This window comes from Bos javanicus, chromosome 11 (genome assembly GCF_032452875.1).
Source record: "Bos javanicus breed banteng chromosome 11, ARS-OSU_banteng_1.0, whole genome shotgun sequence".
Taxonomy (NCBI): domain Eukaryota; kingdom Metazoa; phylum Chordata; class Mammalia; order Artiodactyla; family Bovidae; genus Bos; species Bos javanicus.
Window position 1 is genome coordinate 99,691,062 of NC_083878.1, and position 22,986 is coordinate 99,714,047.

General features: G+C 47.5%; 1 long non-coding RNA gene across 1 annotated transcript in view; it reads right to left on the reverse strand.

The window, feature by feature from the left end:
* The window catches only part of LOC133257626 (uncharacterized), a 36,903-nt gene extending 17,023 nt beyond the window's left edge, over positions 1-19,880 (reverse strand). Inside the window, exons 1-2 of the long non-coding RNA XR_009739628.1 lie at positions 19,251-19,880; positions 14,102-14,282 (exon numbers count right to left, since the gene is read on the reverse strand). This is a non-coding gene — a long non-coding RNA (uncharacterized LOC133257626). The remainder of the gene's footprint in view (positions 1-14,101; positions 14,283-19,250) is intronic.
* Positions 19,881-22,986: the final 3,106 nt, after the last annotated feature.

The following is a 22,986-nucleotide window of genomic DNA, read 5'->3' on the forward strand; positions in this document are numbered from 1 at the left end:
GATTTTATTTTCTTTGGCTCCAAAATCACTGCAGATCACAGCCATGAAATTAAAAGATGCTTGCTCTTTGTAAGGAAAACTATGACAAACCTAGACAGCATATTAAAAAGCAGAGACATTACTTTGCCAACAAAAGTCCATGTAGTCAAAGCTATGGTTTTTCCAGTAGTCATGTATGGGTGTGAGAGTTGGACCATAAAGAAGGCTGAGTGTCAAAGAATTGATGGTCTTGAATTGTGGTGCTGGAGAGGACTCTTTGAAAGTTCCTTGGACTGCAAGTAAATCAAACCAGTCAGTCCTAAAGGAAATCAATCCTGAATATTCATTGGAAGAACTGATGCTAAAGCTGAAGTTTCAACACTTTGGCCACCTGATGATTGGAAAAGACCCTGATGCTGAAAAAGATTGAAGGCAAAAGGAGAAGGGGACAGCAGAGGATGAGATGGATAGATGGCATCACTGACCCAATGGATGTGAATTTGAGCAAACTCTGGGAGATAGTGAGGGACAGGGAATCCTGGCGTGCTGCCATCCATGGGGTTGCAAAGACTCAGACACGACTTAGCAACTGAAAAACAACAAATAAAAGAAAAAAATGATAAAGTATGTTATATCAAAAGTGTTCAGCTTTGCTTCTGTAAAATACACTCTTGGAGACTTCCCTGCTGGTCTAGTGGTTAAGAATTCCCCTTGCAATCCAGGGGACGTGGATTTGATCCTTGGTCAGGGAGCTAAGATCACACACGTTGCTGAGCAACTAAGCCTGTGGGCCACAACCTCTGGGTCTATGCACCAAAACTAAAGAGTCCATGCTCCACAGTGAAGGATGATGCATGACAGCGAAGATCCCGCATGCCGCAATTAAGAGCTGACGCAGCCAAATCAATTAAGCTTTTAAAAGACACTGTTAGGAGAAAAGAAAAACTACAGATTGAGAGAAAGTATTTTCAAATCACATATCCAGAGGAATGGATAAAGAAGATGTAGTACATATATAATGGAATATTACTTGGCCATTAAAACGAATGAAATACCGCCATTTGCCACAATGTCAATGGACCTAGAGACTGTCATACTGAGTGAAGTAAGTCAGACAGAGAAAGAGAAATGTTGTATGACATCCCTTATATGCACATTCTAACCAGAAATCATTCAAATGAATTTATTTACAAAGCAGAAACAGACTCACAGACTTAGACAATAAACTTATGGTTAGCAGCGGAGGAAGGATGCAGGGAAGGGACAGTTAGGGAATTTTGGATCAACATGTATACACTGCTATATTTTAAATGGATAACAACCAATGACAGATTGTAGAGCACAGGGAACTCTGCTCAGTGACATATGTAACAGTGAAGAACTGACTCATTGGAAAAAAACCCTGATGCTGGGGAAGGTTGAAGGCAGGAGGAGAAGGGGAAGACAGAGGATGAGATGGTTGGATGGCATCACCAACTCGATGGACATGAGTTTCAGCAGGCTGTGGGAGTTGGTGATGGGCAGGGAAGCCTGGCGTGCCGCAGTCCATGGGGTCACAAAGAGTCAGACACGACTGAGCGACTAAATTAAACGGAGATACATGTATGGTACGGCTGAGTCCCTTTGCTGTCCACCTGAAACTATCACAACAATTAACTGGCTATACTCCAAGATAAAATAAAAAGTTTAGGGACTTCCCTGGTGGTCCAGTGGTTAAGAATCCCCCTTGCAATGCCAGGGACTTAGGTTTGATCCCTTGTCGGGAACTAAGATCCCACATGTAATAGAGCAACTAAGCCCGCACCCCGCAAGAGAAGCCCACAAGCCACAACTAGAGAATCGGTGTGCCACGACAAAAGATCCCACATGCAGCCAAATAAAAAGCTTAAACAATTAAAATAGAATAAAATAGAACAGACAAGAGTAAAAAACAAACGAAACAAAAAACCAAAATGAAATATGCCGGTGAGTATAAACTACACAGATTTCAAGGTTTAGCTGTAAACTTAATAGAGGCTGTGTGTTGTGCTTAGTTGCTCGGTCATGTCTAACTCTTTGCAACCCCATGGACTGCAGCCTGTCAGGCTCTTCTGTCCAGGGATGCTAACACAAGAGAAATAATAATTTAAAGACGTAGTGTAATGAGAACACAAAATAAAATGGTAGAAGTAACTCTAAATATATCAACAGTCATTACGAATGTAAATTGATTTCGTTTGTCTCCTTAAAGACAGAGAAGGTCATATTGGATCAAAACAAAATACAATAGAGTGTTGGGTAGAAGGAACACTCTAAAGCAAAAGAAAAAGGAAAGACTGAAAATAAAATAATGGGAAAAGATACACCAGGCAAATAGGAGCCAAAAGAAAGCTGACATAGAATATTAATATCAGGCAAAATATACCTAAGGCCAAGAAATACTAAAAAGAGATAAAGAGGGACATGAGAAGATGATTAAAGTCACAAATCACCAAAAAGCCTCACCAGTAATAAGCTCTTCATATGTAACTACTAATCTTGAAATAAGTAAAGCAAAAACTGAAAGAATTAGTCTGAATAGAGGAATCACAAAAGGAACGGCTTCATAGTTGTCATGAATATATGAACATTTATTTAAAAAGTTGTCCCTGCGTTGGGTCATAAATGAAAGCCTGAGCAAACTTTGAAATGGATGTAAAGGAGACCACATCCTCTACCCACAATGCAGCAAAATTAGAAGCAAAATAGCAAAAGCAGACTAACTATAGCTGTAACTTTGAAAACTAAAAAGCACACTTGTTGTAGGAACATTTCTTTCCTAGTCCTTATATTTCCTTCTTTGTGGAGGGAGCTAAATTACTGTAGCACTCCCAGTCTCTCTCTGTCCCATGGAGGAAGAGTAACTCAGCTGGTCAATGTGGGGAAAATAAAATTGGCTGACTTGCTTTACCAGTGCGTTCTCTTGGCAAAACTCTGTTAGCCTTTGCCCTACTTCATTTTGTACTCCAAGGCCAAATTTGCCTGCTACTCCAGGTATCTCTTGACTTCCTACTTTTGCATTCCAGTCCCCTATGATGAAAAGGACATCTTTTTTGGGTGTTAGTTCTAGAAGGTCTTGTAGGTCTTCATAGAAAGGTTCAACTTCAGCTTCTTCAGCATTACTGGTCGGGGCATAGACTTGGATTACTGTGATAATGAATGGTTTCCCTTGGAAATGAACAGAGATCATTCTGTCATTTTTGAGATTGCATCCAGTACTGCATTTTGGACTCTTTTGTTGACTATGATGGCTACTCCATTTCTTCTAAGGGATTCTTGCCCACAGTAGTAGATAAAATGGTTATCTGAATTAAATTCACCCATTCCTGTCCATTTTAGTTCACTGATTCCTAGAATGTCGATGTTCACTCTTGCCATTTCCTGTTTGACCACTTCTAATCTACCTTGATTCATGGCCCTAACATTCCAGGTTCCTATGCAATATTGTTCGTTATAGCATTGGACTTTACTTCCATCACCAGTCATACCAACAACTGGGAGTTGTTTTTGCTTTGGCTCCATATCTTCATTCTTTCTGGAGTTATTTCTCCACTGATCTCCAGTAGCATATTGGGCACCTACCGACCTAGGGAGTTCATCTTTCAGTGTCCGATATTTTTGCCTTTTCATACTGTTCATGGGGTTCTCAAGGCAAGAATACTGAAGTGGTTTGCCATTCCCTTCTCGAGTGGACCACATTTTGTCAGAACTCTCCACCGTGACCCATCTGTCTTGGGTAGTCCTACACGATGAGGCTCACAATTTCATTGAGTTAGACAAGGCTGTGGTCCATGTGATCAGTTTGATTACTTTCTATAATTGTGATTTTCATTCTGTCTGCCCTCTGAGGGATAAGGATGAGAGGCTTATGGAAGCTTCCTGATGGGAGAGACTGACTGTGGGGGAAACTGGGTCTTGTTCTGATGGGTGGGGCCATGCAGTAAATCTTTAATCCAGTTTTCTGTTGATGGTCAAGGCTGTGTTCCCTCCCTGTTGTTTGACCTGAGGCCAAACTATGGTGGAGCTAATGAAGATAATGGCGACCTCCTTCCAAAGGTCCCGTGCACGCACTGCCACACTCAGTGCCCCTGACCCTGCAGCAGGCTGCCGCAGACCCACGCCTCCCCCAGAGACTCCTGGACACTCACGGGCAAGTCTGGGTCAGTCTCTCGTGGGGTCACTGCTCCTTTCTGCTAGGTCCTGGTGCACACAAGGTTCTGTTTGTGCCCTCCAAGAGTCTGTTTCCCCAATCCTATGTAAATTCTGTAATCAAATCCCACAGGCCTCCGAAGTCAAATTCTCTGGGGGTTCTCAGTCCCTTTGCCAGATTCCAAGGCTGGAAAATCAGTTGAGCTATTTCAAATCTTAAAAGATGATGCTGTTAAAGTGCTGCACTCAATATGCCAACAAATTTGGAAAATACTCAGCAGTGGCCACAGGACTGGAAAATGTCAGTTTTCACTCCAATCCCAAAGAAAGGCAATGCTAAAGAATGCTCAAATTACCACACAATTGCACTCATTTCACATGCTAGCAAAGTAATGCTCAAAATTCTCCAAGCCAGGTTTCAACAGTACATTAATGGTGAACTTCCACACGTTCAAGCTGGATTTAGAAAAGGCAGAGGAACCAGAGATCAAATTGCAAACATCCTTGGATCATAGAAAAAGCAAGAGAATTCCTGAAAAACATCTACTTCTGCTTTGTTGACTACGCCAAAGCCTTTTACTGTGTGGATTGCAACAAACTGTGGAAAACTCTTCAAGAGATGGAATACCAGACCACCTTACCTGCCTCCTGAGAAATCTGTATGCAGATCAAGAATCAACAGTTAGAACCGGACATGGAACAACAGACTGGTTCCAAATAGGGAAAGGAGTATGACAAGGCTGTATAATGTCACCCTGCTTATTTAACTTCTATGCAGAGTACATCATGTGAAATGCAGGGCTGGATGAAGCACAAGCTGGAATCAAGATTGCCAGGAGAAATACCAATAATCTCAGATACGCAGATGACACCACCCTTATGGCAGAAAGTGAAGAGGAACTAAAGAGTCTCTTGATGAAAGTTAAAGAAGAGAGTGAAAAAGGTGGCTTAAAACTGAATGTTCAAAAAACTAAGATCATGGTATCTGGTCCCATCACTTCATGACAAATAGATGGGGAAACAGTGAAAACAGTGAGAGACTTTCTTTTCTTGGGCTCCAAAATCACTGCAGATATTGACTGCAGTCGTGAAATCAAAAGGTGCTTGCTCCTTGGAAGAAACACTATGATCAACCTCAGTTCAGCTCAGTCCCTCAGTTGTGTCCGACTCTTTGCGACCCCATGAATCGCAGCACGCCAGGCCTCCCTGTCTATCACCAACTCCCGGAATTCACTCAGACTCACATCCTTCGAGTCAGTGATGCCATCCAGCCATCTCATCCTCTGTCATTCCCTTCTCTTCCTGCCCCCAATCCCTCCTAGCATCAGAGTCTTTTCCAATGAGTCAACTCTTTGCATGAGGTGGCCAAAGTACTGGAGTTTCAGCTTTAGCATCATTCCTTCCAAAGAAATCCCAGGGCTGATCTCCTTCAGAATGGACTGCTTGGATCTCCTTGCAGTCCAAGGGACTCTCAAGAGTCTTCTCCAACACCACAGTTCAAAAGCATCAATTCTTCATCGCTCAGCCTTCTTCACAGTCCAACTCTCACATCCGTACATGACCACAGGAAAAACCATAGCCTTGACTAGACAGACCTTTGTTGGCAAAGTAACGTCTTTGCTTTTGAATATGCTATCTAGGTTGGACATCATAACTTTCCTTCCAAGGAGTAAGCATCTTTTAATTTCATGGCTGCAGTCACCATCTGCAGTGATTTTCGAGCCCCAAAAAATAAAGTCTGACACTGTTTCCACTGTTTCCTCATCTATTTCCCATGAAGTGATGGGACCGGTTGCCATAATCTTCGTTTTCTGAATGTTGAGCTTTAAGCCAACTTTTTCACTCTCCACTTCTTTTGTCAAGAGGCTTTTTAGTTCCTCTTCACTTTCAGCCATAAGGGTGGTGTCATCTGCATAGCTGAGGTTATTGATGTTTCTCCCGGCAATCTTGATTCCAGCTTGTGTTTCTTCCAGTCCAGCATTTCTCATGATGTACTCTGTATATAAGTTAAATAAGCAGGGTGACATTATACAGCCTTGATGTACTCCTTTTCCTATTTGGACCCAGTCTGTTGTTCCATGTGCAGTTCTAACTGTTGCTTCCTGACCTGCATACAAATTTCTCAAGAGGCAGATCAGGTGGTCTGGTATTCCCATCTCTTGAATAATTTTCCACAGTTTATTGTGATCCACATAGTCAAAGGCTTTGGCATAGTCAATAAAGCAGAAATAGATGTTTTCTGGAACTCTCTTGCTTTTTTGATGATCCAGCGGATGTTGGCAATTTGATCTCTAGTTCCTCTGCCTTTTCTAAAACCAGCTTGAACATCAGGAAGTTCATGGTTCACATATTGCTGAAGCCTGGCTTGGAGAATTTTTAGTATTACTTTACTAGCATGTGAGATGAGTGCAATTGTGCGGTAGTTTGAGTATTCTTTGGCATTGCCTTTCTTTGGGATTGGAATGAAAACTGACCTTTTCCAGTCCTGTGGCCACTGCTGAGTTTTCCAAACGTGCTGGCATATTGAGTGCAGCACTTTCACAGCATCATCTTTCAGGATTTGGAATAGCTCAACTGGAATTCCATCACCTTCACTAGCTTTGTTTGTAGTGATGCTTTCTAAGGCCCACTTGACTTCACATTCCAGGATGTTTGGCTCTAGGTCAGTGACCACACCATCGTGATTATCTGGGTCGTGAAGATCTTTTTTGTACAGTTCTTCTGTATATTCTTGCCACCTCTTCTTGATATCTTCTGCTTCTGGTAGGTCCATACCATTTCTGTCCTTTATTGAGCCCAACTTTGCATGAAATGTTCCCTTGGTATCTCTGATTTTCTTGAAGAGATCTCTAGTCTTTCCCATTCTATTGTTTTCTTCTATTTCTTTGCACTGATCGCTGAAGAAGTCTTTCTTATCTCTTCTTGCTATTCTTTGGAACTCTGCATTCAGATGCTTATATCTTTCCTTTTCTCCTTTGCTTTTTGCTTCTCTTCTTTTCACAGCTATTTGTAAGGCCTCCCCAGACAGCCATTTTGCTTTTTTGCATTTCTTTTCCATGGGGATGGTCTTGATCCCTGTCTCCTGTACAATGTCACGAACCTCATTCCATAGTTCATCAGGCACTCTATCTATCAGATCTAGGCCCTTAAATCTATTTCTCACTTCCACTGTATAATCATAAGGGATTTGATTTAGGTCATACCTGAATGGTCTAGTGGTTTTCCCTACTTTCTTCAATTTAAGTCTGAATTTGGCAATAAGGAGTTCATGATCTGAGCCACAGTCAGCTCCTGATCTTGTTTTTGTTGACTGTATAGAGCTTCTCCATCTTTGGCTGCAAAGAATATAATCAATCTGATTTCGGTGTTGACCATCTGGTGATGTCCATGTGTAGTCTTCTCTTGTGTTGTTGGAAGAGGGTGTTTGCTATGACCAGTGCATTTTCTTGGCAAAACTCTATTAGTCTTTGCCCTGCTTCATTCTGTATTCCAAGGCCAAATTTGCCTGTTACTCCAGGTGTTTCTTGACTTCCTACTTTTGCATTCCAGTCCCCTATGATGAAAAGGACATCTTTTTTGGATGTTAGTTCTAGAAGTCTTGTAGGTCTTCATAGAACCGTTCAACTTCAGCTTCTTCAGCATTACTGGTTGGGGCATAGACTTGGATTACTGTGATAATGAATGGTTTGCCTTGGAAATGAATAGAGATCATTCTGTCGTTTTTGAGATTGCATCCAAGTACTGCATTTCGGACTCTTTTGTTGACCATGATGGCCACTCCATTTCTTCTGAGGGATTCCTGCCTGCAGTAGTAGATATAATGGTCATCTGAGTTAAATTCACCCATTCCAGTCCACTTTAGTTCGCTGATTCCTAGAATGTCGACATTCACTCTTGCCACCTCCTGTTTGACCACTTCCAATTTGCCTTGATTCATGGACCTGACATTCCAGTTTCCTATGCAACATTGCTCTTTACAGCATTGAACCTTGCTTCTATCACCAGTCACATCCACAGCTGGGTATTGTTTTTGCTTTGGCTCCATCCCTTCATTCTTTCTGGAGTTATTTCTCCACTGATCTCCAGTAGCATGTTGGGCACCTACTGACCTGGGGAGTTCCTCTTTCAGTATTCTATCATTTTGCCTTTTCATACCGTTCATGGTGTTCTCAAGGCAAGAATACTGAAGTGGTTTGCCATTCCCTTCTCCAGTGGACCACATTCTGTCAGATCTCTCCACCATGACCCGCCCGTCTTGGGTTGCCCCACGGGCATGGCTTAGTTTCACTGAGTTAGACAAGGCTGTGGTCCTAGTGTGATTAGATTGACTAGTTTTCTGTGAGTATGGTTTCAGTGTGTCTGCCCTCTGATGCCCTCTTGCAACACCTACCATCTTACTTGGGTTTCTCTTACCTTGGGTGTGGGGTATCTCTTCACGGCTGCTCCAGCAAAGTGCAACCATTGCTCCTTACCTTGGACAAGGGGTATCTCCTCACTGCCGCCCTTCCTGACCTTCAATGTGGGATAGCTCCTCTAGGCCTTCCTGCGCCCTCACAGCCACCGCTCCTTGGACATGGGGTTGGTCTTCCTGGCCGCCGCCCCTGGTCTCCGGTGTGGGGTTGCTCCTCTTGGCTGCTGCCCTTGGGGCATGGGGTCCTCCTGGCTTCTGCCCCTGACCTCGGATGTGGGGTATTAAAAAACAGAAACATTACTTTGCCCACAAAGGTCTGGCTAATCAAAGCTATGGTTTTTCCAGTAGTCATGCATAGATGTGAGAGTTGGACTAAAAAGGAAGCTGAACACTGAAGATGTTATGGTTTTGAGCTGTGGTGTTTGAGAAGACTCTTGTCCCTTGGACAGCAAGGAGATCAAACCAGTCAATCCTAAAAGAAATCAGTCCTGAATATTCATTGGAAGGACTGATGCTGAAGCTGAAACTCCAATACTTTGGCCACCTGAGGCCAAGAACTGACTGTTTGGAAAAGATCCTGATGCTGGGAGAGATTGAAGGCGGGAGGAGAAGGGGATGACAGAGAATGAGATGGTTGGATGGCATCATTGACTTGTTGGACTTGAGTTTGAGCAAGCTCCAAGAGCTGGTGATGGACAGGGAAGCCTGGTGTGCTGCAGTCCATCGGGTCACAGATTCGGACATGACTGAGTGACTTAACTAGAAGTAGACTAGAGGATGATTAAAGTCACAAATCACCAAAAGGACTCGCCTGTAATAAGCTTTTTGTATGTAACTACTAACCTTGAAATAAGTAAAGCAAAGACTGGAAGACTTAGTTTGATTTGAGGAATCGCAAAAGGATTAGGTTCATAGTTGTCATGAATACAGGAACATTTATTTCAAAAAATTGTCCTTGCATTGGATCATAAACGAAAGCCCGAGCAAATTTTGAAGTGGATGTGAAGCAGATCACAATGCAGGTACCTATACTGCTACCTACAGTGCAGCAAAATGAAAAGTCAGCAACATTAGCAAAGGCAGACCAACTATAGCTGTAACTTTGAAAACTAAATAGCACACTTGAGGAATATTTCTTTCCAATCCTTACGTTTCCTTCTTGTGGAGGGTGCCACATTGGTGTAGCGCTCCCAGTCTCTCTCTGCCCCATGGAGGAAGAGTAACTCAGCTGGTCAATGTGGGGAAAATAAAATGGACTTTCTTGATTTACCAACTTCCTTCCTCTTCTTGGGAGTGAGCTTCTTATAGGCAGCTCTGTCCCCCATCCACCGCCCACAGCGTCACAGAGACTAGGCTTTAGGCTGCCAAATCCCCATTTTCAAGATTCGTTGTTGTACAGGCACTAAGTCACGTCCGACTGTTTGCAGCCCCATGGACTGCAGCGTACCAAGCTTCCCTGTCCTTCACTACCTCCTGGAGTTTGCTCAGACTCGTCCACTGAGTTAGTGATGCTGTGTGACCATCTCATCCTCTGCCTCCCTCTTCTCCTTTTGCCTTCAATCTTTCCCAGCATCAGAGTCTTCCAGCGAGTTGGCTTTTCGCATCAGGTGGCCAAAGTATTGGAGCTTCAGCTGCAGCATCAATCCTTCCAATGAACATTTGGGGTTGATTTCCTTTAGGATTGACTGGTTTGATCTACTTCCTGTCCAAGGGACTCTCAGGAGTCTTCTCCAGCACCACAGTTCGAAAGTGTCAATTCTTCGGCGCTCAGACTTCTTTATGGTCCAACTCTCACATCCATACATGACTGCTAGAAAAATCATAGCTTTGACTACATGGACCTTTGTCAGCAAAGTTATGTCTCTGTTTTTAATATGGTGTTGAAGTTTGTCATAGCTTTCCTTCCAAAGAGCAAGCATCTTTTAATTTCATGGCTGCAGTCACCAGTATTAGAAAACCCATTTGACTGTCACATCTACCGTCATCCTCATCTTCCAACCTTCTCTTAATCAGTTAAAAAAACAAACACAAAACCCTCCCCTCACTCTTCACCTTGTCTCTGAGTTCAGAAACTAGGCATTTGAGAGAGGAAAGGGAAGTTGTTTACTGAGTACCCACGCCCAAAGACATCAACAGAAATTGCAATGGGAATTATGAAATATCTGGTACTGAGGATAAAGAAAAAAATACAAAAAAAGACTTGTAGAATGGAGCCACAATGACACTTGTAGAGAAATATATACTCTTAAGTGCATTTACTCTAAAACAAGAATGATTTAAACACAAAGGAGTAAAGCTTTCAACTAAAGAAGCTTAAAAAAAAAAACAGTTGAAGGCCGTAAACAATAAAAAGCACAAATGAAAAGGAAGCAATCACAAAAATGATCAACAGAGCTAAAAGTTGTTTCTTTGAAAAGGCAATAATACAAACATCGAGCAAAATTAATCAAGGAAAGAAGAAAAAAGGCACAAATATCTAATACTAAGAATGAAAGGAAGACGAAAGTACATATACAGAGGATTTAAGAATCATATGCTAGGAGCAACTTTATGCCACTCTGTATGAAAACATGAAATAGAGAATTTGTAGAAAAATAGAGATGATTAAAGTGTACTCAAGAAGATGAAAAAATAAATACATTAGTGACCATTAAAGGAAAAAAATTAGTATTTTAAAAATCACCCCTATAAACTGGTGGCTGCGGTTGACATGGGAACTCTACTCAGTACTCTGAAATGGCCTACGTGGAAAAAGAATCTAAAAACCAGTGGATATATGTGTATGTATAACAGACTCGTATTGCTGTACACCTGAAGCTAAGAAAACATTTTAAATCAACTATACACCAATAAAAGTATTTTACAAAGTCACCCCTTTCCACCTCCCCAAGGAAACCACATAGACAGTGGAGAGGAATGAGACAGGGCTATTCCTTAGAAGCAGGCAGGAACGGCTGGAGACCTGGACGACCTCGCTGAGGTGTGCTCCATTCCTGCCCTTGTCACTATTTGCTTTCACACTTGAGCTCACAGGGCTTCCCAGGGGGCTCTAGCAGTAAAGAACCCGCCTGCCAACACAGGAGATAAAAGAGATGAGGGTTCCATCCCCTGGCGGGGAAGATCCCCTGGAGGAGGGCATGGCTACCCACTGCAGTATTCCTGCCTGAAGAATCCCATGGACAGAGGAGCCTGGAAGGCTGTAGTCCATGGGGTTGCAAAGAGCTGGACACGACTGAAGTGACTTAGCATGCATGCATGCACTGAGTTCATAAGTTTCCAGTATTCCTGAGCACAGAAATCCTGAGCTGGATTTCTGCCATAGGTGCAGCCCGAATACAAGCGGAGATACCACATGTCCCATTCTACTTTGAGAAATAAACGCTGCAAGAAATACCATAGGAGTGGAGAGTTCCCTGGTGGTCCAGTGGTTAGGATTTGGTGCTTTCGCTGCTGTGGCCTGGGTTCAATGCCTGGTCAGGGAACTGAGATCCTGCAAGCCACGTGGCACGGCCAAAAAAAGAAAGAAGTAATGTAGCGGTGGCGTGATGTCTTACCCGGTCTTAGGACTCCCCGGCACGTATATGCTCTTCAAAATCCCACATTTGGGGCCTGACTCTCCTTCTCTGTTTTTCTTTTTAAAGAGCTTATTTGTTTATTTCATTTTGGCTGTGCCAGGGCTTTCTCTAGTTGCGGCTGCCGTGTTTGGACTTCTTGTTTCAGTGGCTTCTCTCGTGGCGGAGCACAGGCTCTAGGCGCAGGGGCTTCAGTAGTTGTGGCCCACGGGCTTAGCTGGCCCGAGGCTCGTGGAATCCTCCCTGACCAGGGATGGAGCCCAGGTCCCGTGCATTGGCAGGTGGAGTCTCAACCGCTGTACCACCAGGGAAGCCCCCTCTCTCTTTCTCTGCCTTTCAAACAGCTCCATAGGGTCCCTCATTACGGGCCGGTCCTGTTCTTTCTTTTTTATTGCCACACCAACCTAATCCTGAACTGAAGGTCAGACTGTGGTCCCAGCAGTTCCGTCCCTGGACGAATCCAATTTTCTAATACCCTCCCGTCATGTAGTTTGAACATGATGGAAGCAGGGGTAAGTCACAATCAGGAAAGCAGTAACCAGTTGAATGTATGCAATAAATATATTTTCAGTCAATAACTATGTGATTGGGGCTTCTTAATGAACGAAGTGGAGAAGCTCTAAACTTCAGACTAATCCTTTATCACTGCTCCTGCCTGTGGTTCTAAGATGTGAAGAGGATCTCAGGTCTCCATGCCAACCACCCAATCCCATTACCCCCAACCCCCCACCACGTCCTGAGAAATGCTGACCAATGGCCCAGCCTCTGCCTGGCCCACAGTTGGCCCTTGCTCAATATACGGTGGATCACCTTCCCCCCACCCCCATGCCAACACAGAGTTTAGCCCAGCAGCACCTCCTCCAGGAGGAAATTTCCCCTATTAGAAGGCAGAAGTGGAGAAGTTCTAAACTTCAGACTAATTCTTCAGAGGATTACTGAACTCGGAGTTTGAAGGGACACAGAGAAGGCAATGGCACCCCACTCCAGTACTCTTGCCTGGAAAATCCCATGGACAGAGGAGCCCGGTAGGCTGCAGTCCATGGGGTCGCTAAGAGTCCAGCATGACAGAGCGACTTCACTTTCACTTTTCACCTTCATGCACTGGAGAAGGAAATGGCAACCCACTCAAGTGTTCTTGCCTGGAGAATCCCAGGGACGGGGGAGCCTGGTGGGCTGCCGTCTATGGGGTCACACAGAGTCGGACACGACTGAAGCGACTTAGCATAGCATAGCATACTCAGGGATCCACTCACTTCTCAGATGAGAAGTATAAAGTCAAGATGGGCCTGCCTGATAGCTCAGTTGATAAAGACTCCGCCTGCAATGCAGGAGACCCCAGTTCAATTCCTGGGTCTGGCAGCTCTGCTGGAGAAGGGATAGGCTACCACTCCAGTATTCTTGGGATTCCCTTGTGGGTCAGCTGGTAAAGAATCCACCTGCAATGCGGGAGACCTAGGTTGAATCTCTGGGTTGGGAAGATCCCTTGGAGAAGGGAAAGGCTACCCACTCCAGTATTTTGGCCTGGAGAATTCCATGGACTACAGTCCATGGAGTAGCAAAGAGTTGGACATGGCTGAGCGACTTTCACTTAGTGAATGAATGTTCACAGAGCATTCGGGATACTTGGGTGAATAGCCCACTGAAAGAGACTAGTGTTTCTTCCCTATTAGCACTGATATTTTAAGGCATTCATATTGATCAGTGTATAGTTCTTCGGTGTATTCTTTCTACCTCTTCTTAATTTCTTCTGCTTCTGTTAGGGCCTTGCTATTTCTGCCCTTTATTGTGCCCATATTTACATGAAATGTTCCCTTGGTATCTCCAATTTTCTTGAAGAGATCTCTAGTCTTTCCCATTCTATTGTTTTCCTCTATTTCTTTGCGTTGTTCACTTAAGAAAGCTTTCTTATATCTCCTTGCTATTCTCTGAAACTCTGCATTCAGTTGGGTATACCTTTCCCTTTCTCCCTTACCTTCTGTTTCTCTTCTTTCCTCTGCTATTTATAAGGCCTCCTCAGACAACCACAAATGCCTTCTTGCATTTCTTTTTCTTTGGGATGGTTTTGGTCACCGCCTCCTGTACAATGTTATGAACCTCCGTCCGTAGTTCTTCAGTGATTGACCCGTGCGATAGATCCCAGGAGGTTACATTTGCTGGAAGTGTACATAAAAATTAGTGTGTGACTTTGTGTGACCCCCCACCTCTCTGCACACCCCTCTTTCTTCCTCCCTTCTTCCAGAAACATCAAGGGTCTGGGAGAACCGCTCTTGTGTGAATAAGGCTCTCATAGATTCCTCGCATTTGCCTCTTAGACTGAGAACTAGACCTTGGGATGGGAAAGCCATGAGGGCGGGCACGTTTCTCTCTTACTCGAGACTGTACCCCACTCCCTGGCACGGGGCTGCCTGCATCAACTAGAAGCCTAATAAGTCTGGTCAAATTCGTGAGCGCAGAACGTTAGACTTGCTTCAACGTCAGGGTCACAGCCGATTAGTCTCCCAGCTTCTTGGACTAGGAGACCTGGAGAGGGGAGTGGCACCCATACCGTTCAGGTGCAAAACTGAGACACTGGGGCTTCATCCTGTGAGGACCCAGAAGACTGCGACCTGGGCTGACTTAGGCTTCATTCTACCCTTCCCCCACCCTTCCACCCTCCTCCCCTCTCGCCCCTCCCCCACCTTAGGAAATTCCAGCTGGAAATTTTGGCAGAGGCCACAGTCCATGGGGTCGCAAAGAGTCGGACACTAAGCACAGCACAGCAAGGCAGTTCTCTGATAAGCCTCTGGGTGAAAACCTGGGTCCTTTTATGTAATTTTAGCTCAGTTGGTAAAGAATCTGCCTGCAGTGCAGGAGACCTGGGTTCAATCCCTGGGTCGGGAAGACCCCCTGGAGAAGAAAATGGCAACCCACTCCAGTATCCTTGCCTGGAAAATCCCATAGACAGAGAAGTCTGGTGGGCTGCAGTCTTCGGGGTGGCAAAGAGTCGGGCACGACTGAGTGACTAACACTAACACTTTATGTAATTGCTGTTCTCCCCAGTCGCCTTCCATCTCCTCTCAAAAGTTCCATGGAACTCACATGTTGGGGGGTCATCACTTCACTGGGGCGGGTATGCAGCCCGTGATGACTGAGAAAGAGCTTCAGCAGGTGGCTGGGCCCCAGCCCTCTTTGGACCACTGTTCCCCTGCCACCGTTTCTTCCCTGTGGACTGGAAGAATCCAAGATGCCCTCCGGTTCTGGTTCCGGTACGCTAGGATTGCCTTCTTTTATGGATCACACTCCTTAGCAACGGGGTTTTGAGCAAGTCGCCAAAGCATCTGCTAGTTCATCTATAAAATGGGTACCTTACCGGAGGCAGCCTGTCAGCTAGAGTGGATTCTCACCCCTTGCTGGGGGCTCGTTGGGTCCACCTGGGAGGTGGCCCCTGGCACTTAGTTAGGAGTTCAGACCTTAGTGTCTGGCAAGGCTGGCTTTGGGTTCCAGCCTCATCAAGGACTGACTGTATGACAACTTAAACCCTCTGACCCTTAGTTTCCTCATCTGTGAAAAAACAACCTTAACAGATCCTTACTTCCCTGTTAGGACACCAGATCCACAAGCTCATAGCACATGTTAAGTGTCTACTCAGTGCTATCACTTTGCTGGTGGCTGAGAGCTGCAGGGGTCAAGGCGACCACACTGGCCTGGAGCAAGTCACCAGCTCAGAGACAGAGCTGGGATTCCATTTGATTGCAGACCAGTTCTTTTTCTTTTTTTGGAATTTCTGACACCAAACGACCCTTTTGAATCATTCTTTCTTTTCTTTTTATAAAGTGAAGTATAGTTAATCAAACCAATCAGTTATAAAGGAAATCAACCCTGAATATTCATTAGAAGGACTTGCTGGAACAGAATCCAATACTTTGGCCACCTGATGCTAAGAGCCGAATCACTGGAAAAGACCCTGATGCTGGGAAAGATTGAAAGCAAAAGAAGAAGGAGGCGGCAGAGAATGGTTAGATAGCATCACTGACTCAATGGACATGAATTTGAGCAAACTCTGGGACATAGAGGAGGACAGAGGAGCCTGGTGTGCTGCAGTCCAAGGTGTCGCAAAAGTAGGACACAACTTAGTGACTGAATAACAACTAGTTAATTTACCATGTTGTGTTAGTTTCTGATTCAGTTTTATACATATACATAACTTCCCAGGTAGCATTAGTGTAAAGAACCCACCTGCCAATGCAGGAAATATAAGAGACATGGGTTTGATCTCTGGATCAGGAAGATCTCCTGGAGGTGGGCATAGCAATCCACTCCAGTATTTTTGCCTGGAGAATCCCATGGGCAGAAGAGCTTGGTGGGCTACAGTCCATAGGGTTGCAGAGTTAGACACCACTGAAGTGACTTAGCATGCATATATTTATTCTTTTTCATATTCTTTTCCATTATGGCTTGCTGCTGCTACTAAGTCGCTTCAGTCGTGTCCGACTCTGTGCAACCCCATAGACAGCAGCCCACCAGGCTCTCCTGTCCCTGGGATTCTCCAGGCAAGAGCACTGGAATGGATTGCCATTTCCTTCTCCAATGCATGAAAGTGAAAGGTGACAGTGAAGTCGCTCAGTCATGTCCGACTCTTAGCGACCCCATGGACTGCAGCCCACCAGGCTCCTCCATCCATGGGATTTTCCAGGCAAGGGTACTGGAGTGGGTTGCCATTGCCTTCTCCGATTATAGCTTATTACAAGATATTGAATATGGTTCCCAGACCAATTCGTGAGGCCCTGGGGAGGGCCACCAAGGCAGCAGTGAGCCCTGGATGTTCTTGACCCCCACCCTGTCCCTGCCCCACTTGCCCTTGGGCCATTTTCTGAGAAGCCCAGGACCCCATGGGCCCCCAAGCTTCTGTAAGGGTCTGACTGATTTCTGGCAGGGACCAGCCTGACAAGCCTCCATCCCACCTGATCTGTCTTCCCTCCCTGGTCTGTGCTGCTGGGTTCACAGAGATCGGCCTCCCCGCCCTGGGAGGCAGCAGCAGATCCTGCCCACTGCTTTGCTGCCTCAGAGAAAACCCTGTTCCAGCTCAGTGGCAGGAGAGGCACTCCAGGGTAACAGCTCCCCGAGCCAAGTGACCCAGCTTCCCCAGATCCCCGGGTTAAAGGAGAACTGCAGCCTTGACCTTGGCTGGTCCCTGTTGCGCGTGTGCCTTGGAGAAATCACGCTTTGAGCTGTAGATGTGTGCGCACCGTGACACACCAGCCAGCCCCACCCCACATCACCCTGCCTTCTGAAGCCTTGCTAAGACTTCTGCAGTGGAGAATCTTGCCATGCACTTGAGTTATTATTGGTGGACTCCTCCAGAGCCCTCACAGTAATAAAATGTCCCACTGAGTGAGTGCCATTCTGAACGGTGCCAAGAACTACTGGTATCTCTCCTTCAATCCACCCAGGCAAGCCTGAGGAAGTGGCTCTTACTGCTATTCTATCCCTGTTTGACAGCTGGGCAGACGGGGGTTGTGAGGGTAGCTTGCCCAAGGACACATCCGGCCAGGAAGTGGAAAGCAAAATTTAAACCCTTATCCACTGGACTCCAGGTTTTGACTTCCTTACTGGGCAGCCTCCACCCTGCCTGCTGGGACCCGAGTTCCCTGAGGGCTGAGGCTGCTTCTGGTGCTGCCTCCAGGGCCCAAGGCAAGGCCCAGAAACTGGTTGACATCTAGTTGGCATCGAATTAATACAGTGTCTACCGAGAGAACCAGTTCAATGAAAGAAAGAGCGTATCTCACCAGATAGATGGGTGTGTGGTCAGAAGCTCTTCAACTCCCAGACCGGCGGGACCCCAGGTCCTGCGGAGTTTTGACATCACTCCCTAACCCCCATGCTGGATAGGACTCAAGGGTGTAAACTAGAAAGTCGAGGTGGTAATAGGGAGCCACAGATGGTGTGGGAGCAGGGTAGTGGTGAACGCAGTGCAGACCGACACTGCTTATCCTATGCAAGTGGGTACTGGAGGAAACAGCCCAGTTCTCAGAGAACTGGACAGACTCGGCGAGCCACGAGGGAAGACGAGGACAGACTCAAGAGTCGACCCCACTTCCCAAGTCACTGTGAACACGCTGGATCCATCCGGTCAGTCCTCTCCGCAGGGCCTGGCCCCAGTCATCCAATGGCCTTCTTAGGGAGAAGGGGACGGTCAGCGGGGAGGCCTGATTAAGATTTGGGAAAGTGGGGTTCTTTCATCTGCCTTCTGAGGCTGTGATGGAGGCTGTGGAGGAGAGTTGACGCCCCAGAGCTCAGGGGCTGGGCACGCGGAACACGGATGCTCGGGCTCGGCGCACCGGGTAGGTAGGGCGCACGCCCAGGCGCACAGGCTAGGGGTCTCCAGTTGGGATGCATAGGGCTGGGGTGCAGGGACCCGGGTGCACAGGCTGAGGAGCACTAGACTGGGGCGCTCGGGCCGGAGTTCAAGGGCCTGGGCACCCGCTGGGGCGCAGCACCTGGGGCGCACCGGGGAGCCGATCCCCGCGCCCTCGCGGCCGGGACGCCCGGCTGCTACAGGAGGTACCGCTCGCGCCGCCGGTGTGTAACCTGATATTTTTCAGCACGGCCCCCCAGAGGAATTTTTCCATTACCCAGGCAGCGCCGCACGCCGCAGCCTTTCCTCTCGGCCCGCCTGGCTTGCCTGCCGCCCCCCGCCATCCCCCGCCCCGCGCAGCCCCTCCGGGCCGCGGAGCCGAGGCACTTTGTGCAAATGTAACCTTTCCGCAGGCCCCGCCTCCGCCAGGAAGCTGCGCGCCGGGTTGCCAGGAACGCGGCTCGGCGCACTTGGAGCTGGAAGGAGGCCCGTTAATCAGCGGCGGCTGACAGAAAATCAGACAGCCCGGGCGGCCGGCCGGCCTCGGGCCTCTCCCTCCCGGCGCCTCCGCGCCTCGCTCGCTGCGCGCCGGCTCTTTGTTCCCCCGGCTCGCCCTGCTCTTCCCGGCGAAGGGCTGCGTCTCTCCATCACGCCCCCTTTCCCTCCCCGATGCTCCGTCCTCTCCTCCCTTGCTTCCCGCTCTCTCCCCATCCTGCCAGATTGCCTCGACCTCGCTTCCTTTCCTTCTCCTGGACTGCAGCACGTCAAAGAAGAGGCGCTCACTCACCCGGTTCTTCGCCAGCCTCTTGGGGGGAGGTTGGGCTCCCCAGAGTGTGCCTCTTGGTAACATCTTCCCCACCATCCCGCCTCCCCCCCGCCGGGATCTCAGAGCTGGCCCGCGCCCCAGATAGAAAGATCTTAGGCAGAGCTTTATGAATGACCTTAGGGTGGAGGAATGCATGAAATCCTTGAAATGATATGTCCCACTCTGGGTGCTTGGCGAGGTGGCGGGTAGCGGGTGGGATGTCCAAAGGTTTCGTGGGTTTTTCAAAGTAGTCAGTGACTCAGAAAAGTTAGAAATCACAGCCCTAGAGATGCTTCCCTTGCATCTTCATCATTCAGCTCGTATTTATGGAGACCCGCTACAGGCCAGGTGCGCGCCAAGTCCCGCAGCTACAGCCGTGAACTCCAGAGGAGGACTCTCATATTAGAAATACTACATGCAAATGACATTACAGGTGCCCCGGAGCTACGCAGTCACTGGGGAGAGGCTGAGCGCAGTGATAGGTGAGCCCAGTCTGGGCTGGGGCAGGGGTGGTGTCCGAGGACTTCATAGGTCCCTAGGTCCTACTCAGCTTGCACTCCAGCCTCCCCACTCGCAGAGCAGGGGCCAGGCCAAGGCAGCTCTTCTCCGCTGTGTTCCCACAGTCACCATAAAAAGTAGTCAAAGCATGCTGGGCGGGAGGAGGCGGGGGGAGCCGGGGACCCTAGGACCCCCACCCTGTGCTCTCTCCAAGGCAGTAGAGCTGGCAGAGTGACTGACCCAAAAGTCAAGTGTTCTATGTGGACAGTCTCAAAACGTGAGTGTGGGTTTGTTTTCTTTTTAGTGTTTATTTGGCTGCGCTAGGTCTTTGTTGCTGCATGCTACATGTTGCAGCATGTGGGCTCTAGTTCCCAGACCAAGGATCGAACCCAGGCCCCCTGCATTGGGAATGTGGAGTCTTAGCCACTGGACCACCAGGGAAGTCCTTGGGTTTGTTTAGTAGTAAGAACACTTGCTAGCATCCATGGAGCGACTGCTCTGCAGCAGGCGCTGAGCTAAGCATTTTACATGCATCATCTTTCATTTGATTATTCCTTCGCTTGCCAGGCACCCTGCCAGACGTTGGCAAGGGGCACTCCTTGCCCTCATGGAGCTCACAGTCTGCTAGAGCAGAGACAATAGACAATGATGTCACAGCCAGTGACAGGGGCTGGGAATGAAATATGCAAGGTAATGAGAGAGACAGCAAGCAGTGTGTATGACAGGAGGCAGGTGGTAGCTACGCTGGCTAGGGATAGTCAAGGAGGCCATCCCCGAGGAAGGGGTATTCAAACAATAGAAAGGGGCGAGCAGAAGCTGGTCCCCTGAAGGGCTGGTTCCCTGAAGAGCCAAAAAGGAACTTCCCAAGCAGAGGGAGCAGTCCACAAAACGTTCTACCATTCTTACAACTACGTTGGGAGATGGATGCCGCTACTGTGCCCATTTTACAGATGAGGAAACTGAGGCTCAAAAAATAAAATTCCTTCTGGCCTGAGGTTACCCCGCTAGGAACAAGCAAAGCAGGTCCTGGAATCCAGGCCTTCCCCCCAACACTTTCCACTTTCTCCTCCTGCTCCCCCACTCTCCACCTCCTTCCTGGTCAGCAGGCCCTCTGTGGAGGGAGCAGTGGGTGGCAGTATTCAGTGCAAAGTGCTCTACTCTGGACCAGGAGGCCTGAGTTCTAGTCCCTTCTCTGCCTCTCCCCGCAGGGTGACCTTGGGCAGTTCATCTACTCTCTCTGGAGCTCGGTTTTCCCTCTGTTACAAGGATGATAAAGGCATGCCTGTCACAAGGTCGCAGTCCAGTGAGGTCAAGGGCATGGAGTGTTTAGCAGAAACATTGCACACAGAATGGAGAAGGCAATGGCACCCCACTCCAGTATTCTTGCCTGGGAAATCCCGTGGGCCGAGGAGCCTGGCGGGCTGCAGTCCAGGGGGTCGAAAGAGTCGGACACGACTTAGTGACTAGACCAGCACCACCTGCACCCAGGAAGTGACGCCAGATTAAATGAAGGGCCGGAACTGAAGTAGGTGGTTTCTGGGACTTCCCTGGTGGCCCAGTGGCTAAGATTCTGTGCTCCCAAAGCAGGGGGCCCAGGTTTGATTCCTGGTCCAGGAACTAGATCCCACATGCTGCAACTAAAGATCCCATGAGCCGCAATTAAGATCTGGCTCAGCAAAATAAATAAATACTAAAAAGGAAAAAACCTGGTGAAAATGAGACAGGATTTTTTGTTGCTGTGAACGCCAATGCTAAAGGGCCTGTGGTGAAGCTGCCCGATGCTCCCTCCTCACTCACCTTCCCAAGCACCCAGCCTTTGTCTAACTGTCCACAAGCTGCCCCAGTGATGCTGTTTGCACGTCTGCCCATAAGAGGTGGCAGGGAGATTTTGCTCACGGTACCCCTGGCCTCTTTTTTTTTTTTTTTAAAGAATTTATTTTTTACAATCCCCCTCCCACTCCTGTGCTCCTGGGCTGGATACAGGAGAGATGAAGGGCAAGGAATCCCTGAGGAGGATGGGGAACTAAATTCTCAGGCTGCAGAAAGAGGAATCACAGTTGGTGGTTAATTTCCAGTGTGCACTTGGAGCCAGGCAGACCTCAGGTCTGTGAATGACCTCCACCCTTTTGTCTATAAAATGAGGGTGATGAGAAGAGCACTTCCTTTGTAGCTGATCATGTTGGAAAGGTCTTAGCCAGTTCCTGGCCCCAGAGAAGGCCCTGCTGTTGTCGGTGAACCTTTTTTATGGTGGTGTTTCTGCCCTGGGAGGTTGGGAAGACAGGACGGAGGGGGCACCATGTGAGCTGAGCACTGTAGGACAAAGAACTGGAGGGCTTAACAGAAGGGAATGACATCAGGAGCTTGGGATGAAGACATGCACACTACTGTATATAAGATAACCAGTGAAACCGACGGTATAGCACAGGGAGCTCTACCCAATACTGTGTGATAACTTATATGAGAAAAGATTCTTAAAAAAACCCAGCAAATATAGGGGACTTCCCTGGTGGTACAGTGGTTAAGAATAAGTAATTAATTAATTAAAAAAAAGAACGCATGTATAATTGCACCACTTGCTGTACACCTGAAACTAACACAATCTGTAAATCAACTCTACTCCAATAAAATGAAAATATTTTAAAACAACAAAAAAAGAGGGACTTCCCTGCTGGTCGTGGTTAAGAACCCACCTGTCAGTGCAGGCGACATGGGTTCGACCCCTGACCTGGGAAGACCCCCACATGCTGAGGAGCAACTGGGCCTGTGAGCCACAACCACTGAGTCCACACCCTAGAGCCCGTGCTCTGCAACGAGAGACGCCACCACCATGAGAAGCCCGTGCACCCCAACAGAAGAGGAGCCCCGTCTTGCTGCAACTAGAGAGCCTGCCTCGCGATGAAGACCCAGCATACCCCAAAACAAATAAATAATACAACTTTTAAAAAAAGAAGAAGAAAGGGATCTGCAGCAGAGAAGCCCCTAGGGAATGGCAGACAGGCAAGGGGGAGCTGAGGAGCGGGGAGAGGGGTGGGACTGGATCTGAGCAGTCTCAGGGCACCCTGGGCAAGCCCCCTGGACAACTGGCTGTCTCTTTCACACGCTGCTTCAGTGAGGATGCTTCTGGCTGCAGGTAACAGGCATCCTGACTCAGGTGGTTTGCTAAGTCGCTTCAGTCGTGTCCGACTCTTTGCGACACCTGGACAAAACATGCAGCCCAGCG